At 47.1% G+C, this 8288-nt stretch overlaps 1 long non-coding RNA gene across 1 annotated transcript; it reads left to right on the top strand.

The window, feature by feature from the left end:
• Positions 1 to 319: 319 nt before the first annotated feature.
• LOC140419624 (uncharacterized) lies at positions 320 to 7748 on the top strand. The gene is made up of 2 exons (XR_011945911.1): positions 320 to 705; positions 5665 to 7748. It is a non-coding gene; the product is annotated as an uncharacterized lncRNA (long non-coding RNA).
• The last annotated feature ends 540 nt before the right edge of the window (positions 7749 to 8288 follow it).

Below are 8288 nucleotides of genomic sequence, written 5' to 3'. Positions count from 1 at the left end.
ACTGCGCCACCGTGCTGCCATCCCAAGTATGCTTACATTAACACTGAAGTGAAGTTACTATAAAAATCCTCCGGCGCTTGTTTGGGTACACAGAGGGAGAATTCAGAATGTTCAATTCACCGAACAGCACGTCTTTCAGGACTAGTGGGAGAAACCGGAGGAAACCCAAGCTGGGAATCGGAACTGGGACCCTGCGCTGTGAAGCAACAGTGCTAACCATTATGCCGTCAATGAACCAAAAAATCTGTGCATTGCCGCCCGGGCACAATGACCCAGTTTCAAAAGGAACCCTGAAGATCCGCCCATTCTGACGTCCGCCAACGCATGCGCTCTTCGCTGAACCAAGATGGCGGCCGTTAACCCGGGCCTGATCCCAGGCAGAGAACTCGGAGCCACAACCTCGGTGCCGCAGGGTCTTATTTAGGGTTTGCGGCCTTCACTCGGGAGTTGAGAATCGCTCCCCCTGGAATTCCATATCCTTACCAGTTCACTGCAGCTCCTCCTGTGCCGGCGGTTCCCGGTTTCTTCTCCCGTTTCCACCGAGTCCAACACGGACCAGAGGAACCACCCAGACTGCCCCGCGGCTGGCTGGCTGGCCCTGGAGCATGCGCACTGATCGCCTGGGCAATGAGCGAGTTCGATTGAGCGGTTCCTGGGCCGCGGGGGATTGTGGGAACTACCGCCACCATTCATCACGTGCAGTGGGTAAATATTTTTATTAGAGGCTGACCGCAGATCAGAACTGAACCTATAATTCTGTTCCTTTCGCTCCACAAATGAGGACTAACCTGATTAGTATGTCCAACATGTTCTCTTCATTGATATTGCAACATCTGCAGTGTTTTTGCTTTTTAAACATCATTTATTTGAAGTTGGCGTCGCTGGCTAGGCGTGGATTTATTGTTCATCCATAATTGTCCTTGGGCAGGTGGTGGCCAGCTGCCTTGTTGCAGTCCATGGCGTGTAGGTACAGCCACAGTGCTATTAGGGAGCTAGTTCCAGGAATTTCATGGGCAGCACGGTTGCACATTGGTTCACACTGTTGCTTTACAGCTCCAGGGTCCCCGGTTTGATTCTCGGCTTAGGTGACTGTCTGTACGTTCTCCCCGTGTCTGTGTGGGTTTCCTTCAGGTGCTCCGGTTTCCTCCCACAGTCCAAAGATGTGCATTAGGTGGATTGGCCATGCTAAATTGTCCTTAGTGTCCAAAAAAAGGTTAGGTGTGGTTACTGGATTACGAGGATAGGGTGGAAGTGTGGGCTTAAGTAGGATGCTCTTTCTAAGGGCCGGAGCAGACTCGATAGGCCGAATAGCCTCCTTCTGTACTGTAAATTCTCTGATTCTATGACCCAGTGAAGGATGGAACGGCGATATATTTCCAATTCAGGACTGAGTGGCTTGGAGGGGAACTTCCAGGCGGTGGGATTTCCATGTGTCTGTTGCTATTATCCTTCATGGTCGTGGGTTTGGAAAGTGCTGCAGAAGGAGCCTTGGTGAGTTCCTGCAGTGCATCTTGTAGATGGCACACACTGCTGCCACTGTGCTGGAGGGAGTGAATGTTTGTGGATTGGGTGCCAAGCAAACTGGCTGCTTTGTCCTGGATGGTGTCAAGCTTCTCGAGTGTTGTTGGAGCTGTACTCACACAGGCATGTGGAGGGTATTCCATTGTAATAATATAATAATCTTTATTATTGTCACAAGTAGGCTTATATTAACACTGCAATGAAGTTACTGTGAAAAGCCCCTAGTCGCCACATTCCAGCACCTGCTCGGGTACACAGGGAGAATTCAGAATGTCCGAGTCAACTAACAGCACATCTTTCGAGACTTGTGGACGGACACCGGAACACCCACAGGAACCCCACGCAGACACGGGGAGAACATGCAGACTCCGCATAGACAGTGACCCAAGCGGGGAATCAAACCCAGGTCCCTGACGCTGTGCAGCAACAGTGCTAACCACTGTGCTACCATGCCGTCCTATTCAAAAAGGCTAATGAAATGCTAGCATTTATATCTAGAGGATTGGAGTATAAAGTCACAAGTTATGCTGCAGTTATGCAAAACCCTAGTAAGACCACACTTTGGGTGCTATGAACAGTTCTTGGCATCACACCTTGGGAAGGATATTTTGGTCTTGGAGGGAATGCAACATAGGTTTACTAAAACAATGCCTGGACTACGGGGATTAAGTTACGTGGAGAAATAGGGCAGCATGGTGGCGCAGTGGGTTAGCCCTGCAGCCTCACGGCGCCAAGGTCCCAGGTTCGATCCCGGCTCTGGGTCACTGTCCGTGTGGAGTTTGCACATTCTCCCTGTGTTTGTGTGAGTTTCACTCCCACAACCCAAAGATGTCCAGGCTAGGTGGATTGGCCAAGCTAATTTGCCCCTTAATTGAAAAAGATGAATTGGGTACTCTAAATTTTTTTTTTTTTAAGTTACGAAGAGAGATGACACAAATTAGGCCTGTCTTTGCTAGAATTTAGAAGGTGAAGGGGCGATCTGATTAAAGTATTTAAGATATTAACAGGGAAAGACAGGGTCGATAAAGATAAACTAATTCCACTGGTTGGAGATTCTAAAACTCAGGATCATTGTCTAAAATCAGGACTAGACCATTCAGTACAGATGTTGGGAAGAACTTCTTCACACACAGGGTGGGAGGGGTTTGGAACTCTCTCCCACAAACAGCAGGTGAAGCTGGAATGGTTGTTAAGTTTAAATCTGAGGTAGAGTTTTGTTAAGCAAAGATATTCAGGGATATGGAGTTAGGCCACAGATCAGCCATGATCTCATTAAATGGCAGGACAGACTCGGGGGGCTGAATGTCCTACTCCTGTTCCAACGTGTATTTTGGTGATTCTGAAATTCAGACCACACCATGACGGGGAAAGAGTCCTGATTAGAACCTGAGTTAGTCCGAGCTGCAAACCATCCCTCCAGATCCTTGCCCTTCATGGATTTAATGAAGGCCAAGGCAATAGTTGGATTATTGAAAGACTTGACGGAGTTGTTGGATTCATTTTTCGGGTCTCAGGATAAAGCCTGATGTAATTCACTCCCCACAACCTTGAGCTGCCTTTGAACTTCATCAAAGCCTTGACGCTTCATTTGTTTTGCTGCCGTAAAGTCCTGGAAGAAGTAAATCCTCACTCCTTCCTGGAGCCAGGTGCCACCTCGCCGTTCCCTCTCCAGCACCTTCTGGCGATCTTTCAAGTTGTGGAAATGAATGATTACAGGCCTGGAATGAAAACTATCCCTCAGCCTCAGAGACAGGATACGATGCACCCTTTCTAATTTGAAACACCCAGGCTTCACATCCAGCTTGAGAAAATAATAATAACCTTTATTAGTGTCACAAGTCCACACTACAATGAAGTTGCTGTGAAAATCCTCTAGTCGTCACACTCCGACACCTGTTCGGGTACACTGAAGGAGAACTGCGAATATCCAATTCACCTAACAAACCAGAGCACCCGGAGGAAACCCACGCAGACACAGGGAGAACATGCAGACTCTGCACAGACAATGACCCAAGCCGGGAATTGAACCGGGGTCCCTGGCGCTGTGAAGCAACAGTGCTAGCCACTGTGCTACTGTCACACCTAACATGACAGCCAGTCCTCAAAAAACCTAACTGGAGCCTTATACTCCGCACCTTCTGATAGGCCGACGACTCGGATGTTCTTTCTCCGACCCGCGTTTCTCCAGGACCTCCGGCAGCCACTCGGTTGGTTTTCAAAGGATTGAATTTCGACGGAGGCATCTTGCTGAACGTTCAGGATTCTCTCCTCCGGATCATCAGGCCTCTTCATGACGTTTTGCAGCTGGTCCTCATGAGCACATAGATATTGAGTCAGCACACTGAGCCTCTAGTCAATAACACGGATAATGTCGACAATCATCATTTTCGCTGCCTCTGAGAGAGCCCCGGAGAGCACGGGGTCGAGAGACCTCCTGAGGGTCAGGCCGCCATGTTGAAAAGGTAGCTCCGCCCCCGCTGAATCCACCTGCGCTGTTTTATCAATGATTTCTTCACTTTTTCCGGCACAATCCTACCAGACCGAACCCTGAAGTCTTTCAGGGACATGATAACAAATATTAATTCAAGGATTAGGAAGATGAGTGCCGGGCAATCAGGATAAGTGACAGATTATAGGTGAGTGGCACCGGAACCTGTGGAAAGGCAGTTACTCCGGCACCCCCCGCAGACAGATTTCTGATTGAGGGTATCGAAGGTTATGGGGAACAGGCAGGTAAATGGTGAGAAAGCTGCGATGAGAAGGGATTTCTTTCCTCGAGGATGTGGTGAAGCTTTGGAATTCTCTACCCTCGAGGATTCTAGAGCTTCAGTCATCAAGTATTTTAGGCACGGTAGCACAGTGGTTAGCTTTGTTGCTTCACAACGCCAGGGTCCCAGGTTCGATTCCCTGCTTGGGTCACTGTCTGTGCGGAGTCGACATGTTCTCACCGTGTCTGCGTGGGTTTCCTCTGGCTGCTCTGGTTTCCTCCCACAAGTCCCGAAAGAGCACCCTACTTAAGCCCCGTGCCTCCAACCTATCTCCTTTATCCTGGTAACCCAGTAACCCCACCTAACCATTTTGGACACTAAGGGGAATTTAGAATAGCTAATCCACCTAACCTGCACATCTTTGGACTGTGGGAGGAAACCGGAGCACCCGGAGGAAACCCATGCACACACGGGTAGAACATGCAGACTCCGCACAGACAGTGACAGAAGCCGGGAATCGAACCTGGGGCCCTGGAGCTGTGAAGTAACTGTGCTAACCACTATGCAACCGTGCTGCCCCTATGCTACTGTGCAGCACAGTGGTTAGCACTGATAAATAGTGCGGGATTTGCCAGTTTCGTGCTTGACTCTGAGGAGGCTGACTAGCACTGTTGCCTCACAGCACCAGTCGATTCTCGGCTTGGGTCACTGTCTGTGTGGAGTCTGCATGTTCTCCCCGTGTCTGCGTGGGTTTCCTCCGAATGCTCGGGTTTCCTCCCACAAGTCCTGAAAGATGTGCTTGTTCGGTGAATTGGACATTCTGAATTCTCCCTCTGTATACCTGAACAGACGATGGAATGTGGCGACAGACCTTTTCACGGTAACTTCATTGCAGCATTAATGCAAGCCTACTTGTGACAATAAAGATTATTTTTGAAAAAATTAAATAAAATTTTCATGACAGAGATTGATAGGTTTCTAGATATTGAAGATGTCGAGGGATATGGGGGATAGTGTGGGACATTGGTGCTGTGGTAGATCGGCCAATGATCCCATTGAATGGTTCAGGCTCGATTGGCCGACTGCAGCTCATATTTGTTGTGATCTCCTGGACAGGAAGCTGTGAGCATGGATCTGTAAATCAGCCTGAATCAGCACCTTCAGGAGAATAGGGAGGGTGAATAGCGCCGTAGTGTGGCGACTAGGGGATTTTTACATTAATTTAATTGCAGCATTCATGTAAGCCGACTTGTGACACTAATGAAGATTATTGTTATTAGATACAGCAGAGTGAGAATGGAGGGAGAGTGTGGGTTGGAGATTTACAGCTTTCCGGTGAATCTAGAGGAAGAAATGTGACATAGCATCTAGAATTATCTGTTCTGAGTTTCTATCCTGTGCTGATAGTGATGAATTTTGTAAAATGTTTTCACAGGATATTAGATGAGGAGGAATTACAGACAGAAATGTCAAACGTCATGTTTCGATCTGACAGTCACTTGATTCCCTGGAGCCTGAATATCATCAGCCTTTGAATCTAGAAGGAGAAATGTTTGCCCGAGCTGTCAGCTAAAGATTTTAAACATCAATGTGACTGGAAAAGCACCGAGACCCACGCAACGCACACCCGAGTGAGAGTGTTCCAGTGAACTGACTGTGGAAAAGGCTTTAACCAGTTACACAGCCTAAATAAACATACCAACATTCAGAGGGGGAGAGACGGTACCTGTGTTGTGTCAGTGGAAGAGGGTTGAACTGATTGTCGCGACTGGAGAGACATGAAGAGACCCAAAACATGGAGAAACCGTGGAAATGTGGGGACTGTGGGAAGGGATTCCGAGCCCCATCTCAGCTGGAAATTAATCGACGCAGTCACACTAGGGAGAGGCCATTCACCTGCTCTCAATGTGGGAAAGGATTTACTCTGTTATCCAACCTACTTTCACATCAACGACTTCACACTGGGGAGGGATTCAGTGATTCATCCCATCTATCGAGACACAAGGGAATTCACACCGGGAAAAGGCCGCCTTTCTGCTCTTGTGTGGAAGGGATTCAGTGGTTCATCCAACCTATTGAGACACCAGCGTGTTCACACTGGGGAGGGGCCGTTCACCTCTCAATGTGAGACGGGATTGCTTGTTTCAATCGCACCTGCTGTGACACCAACAATTTCACAATTGAAGTGTGAAGATATTTAGTTTCCATTTCTGTTTGGAACCCCCAAAACATAGCATGTTGCCCTGGTGGTTACATGGTTCTTTTGTTTAATTTATCTGGGTGTTCCTCACAGAGGAAAACTATCAGGGTATGAGGAGGAAGCTGTCCTATGTGGTCTGGGAAACTGATTGGTACAGGGAATACCTAATATTTCAGGAATGATTACATAGAGTAGACTGGGACTGGACTCATTGGAATTTAGAAGGATGAGGGGGGATCTTATAGAAACATACAAAATTATGAAGGGAATAGATAGGATGGATGCGGGCAGGTTGTTTCCACTGGCGGGTGAAAGCAGAACTAGGGGGCATAGCCTCAAAATAAGGGGAAGTAGATTTAGGACTGAGTTTAGAAGGAACTTCTTCACCCAAAGGGTTGTGAATCTATGGAATTCCTTGCCCAGTGAAGCAGTAGAGGCTCCTTCATTAAATGTTTTTAAGATAAAGATAGATAGTTTTTTGAAGAATAAAGGGATTAAGGGTTATGGTGTTCGGGCCGGAAAGTGGAGCTGAGTCCACAAAAGATCAGCCATGATCTCATTGAATGGTGGAGCAGGCTCGAGGGGCCAGATGGCCTACTTGTAGAAGCCAGGTATTTCAAATACAACTAGTATAGGTAAAAGATAGCTGTTTAAGCATAAATGTTGAGCCCCAGTTTTAAATACCCATTTATACAGCATAATTCACTTTTACTGAGGTCCGTTGTTCTGGCAAATGCATATTTTCAGAGTCAGTGTGACATTAAAACAGCACAGTTGCAAGATAATTTGACACTGCTTGTGCTAATTGTCAAGGCCAAGGGATTGAATACACAGCAACATGAAGGCATCATTGTTCACAATGCAGATAACAGCTAGGTCAGAAAAGCTGATGTTGCACATTGAAGATGGACGGCTTGCCATCAAATCAAATGTGTTTGAGTCTAACCCAAACCAATTAGGATTATATTGGGGTGTAATTAGACGACTTAAGACAGATATGAAAGTGTATAACTGAAAAGTTTCTCCCTGCCATTTTAGTTTTTAGGTTATTGTCTTTGGGGGTTCTGTCAGTCTAACAGTCTGTGTCAGTGATGTTAGTCCACTTTTGAGTTTGAGTTGAGCTGAAGATTAGCTTTCTCTCTCTCTCTTCATGTTTCATTGCCAGACTTTGACCTTTTAAAAGTTACTTTCGAGCTGTCTGCCTAAGCAAAGAAAGATAATGTCTGTAATTCTCTGAAAGCTTCGAATTGCCTTTTAAATGACTTTCAAATTGTAATCAAGCGACTACAAATAAAACAATTCTTTTTGGCACCTGAGAAGTTGATACTGCAAATTTCTGCTGAGTTCCAGTATTCGCAAAGTGCTACTGATAACCGAATAGCTCAGATGATATAAATTCCTTCAACTATACACAGTCGAATAATACAAGGAATCGAGACTTCCGGGTGCGGCGATGACCAGCTGAGTCGCACGTTTCGGCAGCTCCCTGTGAAACGGACTTTTGGGCTCTTGATAGGAGCCCCAACGGCAATTTTAACAGCTGAAAACACCGTGCGGTAAACCAGAAGGGTGTTCCCCCTGGACACGGATGGAAAAAGGAGAGGAAAGTGGCCGGATTGCAGCGGATCCTTTGGAACAACGGCAAGGAAGGCAAGCAGAAACCAAGATGGCGTCGGAAGGTGGCAGTTTCATATGGGGCCCTGAACAACAAGAGTTTTTGAAACGCTGCGTGGAGGAGATAAAAAAGGAAATGAAGAAAGAGTTGTTGGCCCCGATATTACAGGCGATTGAAGGGCTGAAAGAGGAACAAAAGACCCAGGAGCAGGAGCTTCGGGTCGTGAAGGCGAAAGCAGCAGAGA

This window comes from Scyliorhinus torazame, chromosome 5, assembly GCF_047496885.1.
Source record: "Scyliorhinus torazame isolate Kashiwa2021f chromosome 5, sScyTor2.1, whole genome shotgun sequence".
Taxonomy (NCBI): domain Eukaryota; kingdom Metazoa; phylum Chordata; class Chondrichthyes; order Carcharhiniformes; family Scyliorhinidae; genus Scyliorhinus; species Scyliorhinus torazame.
This window is presented reverse-complemented; position numbering and strand designations above follow the sequence as displayed.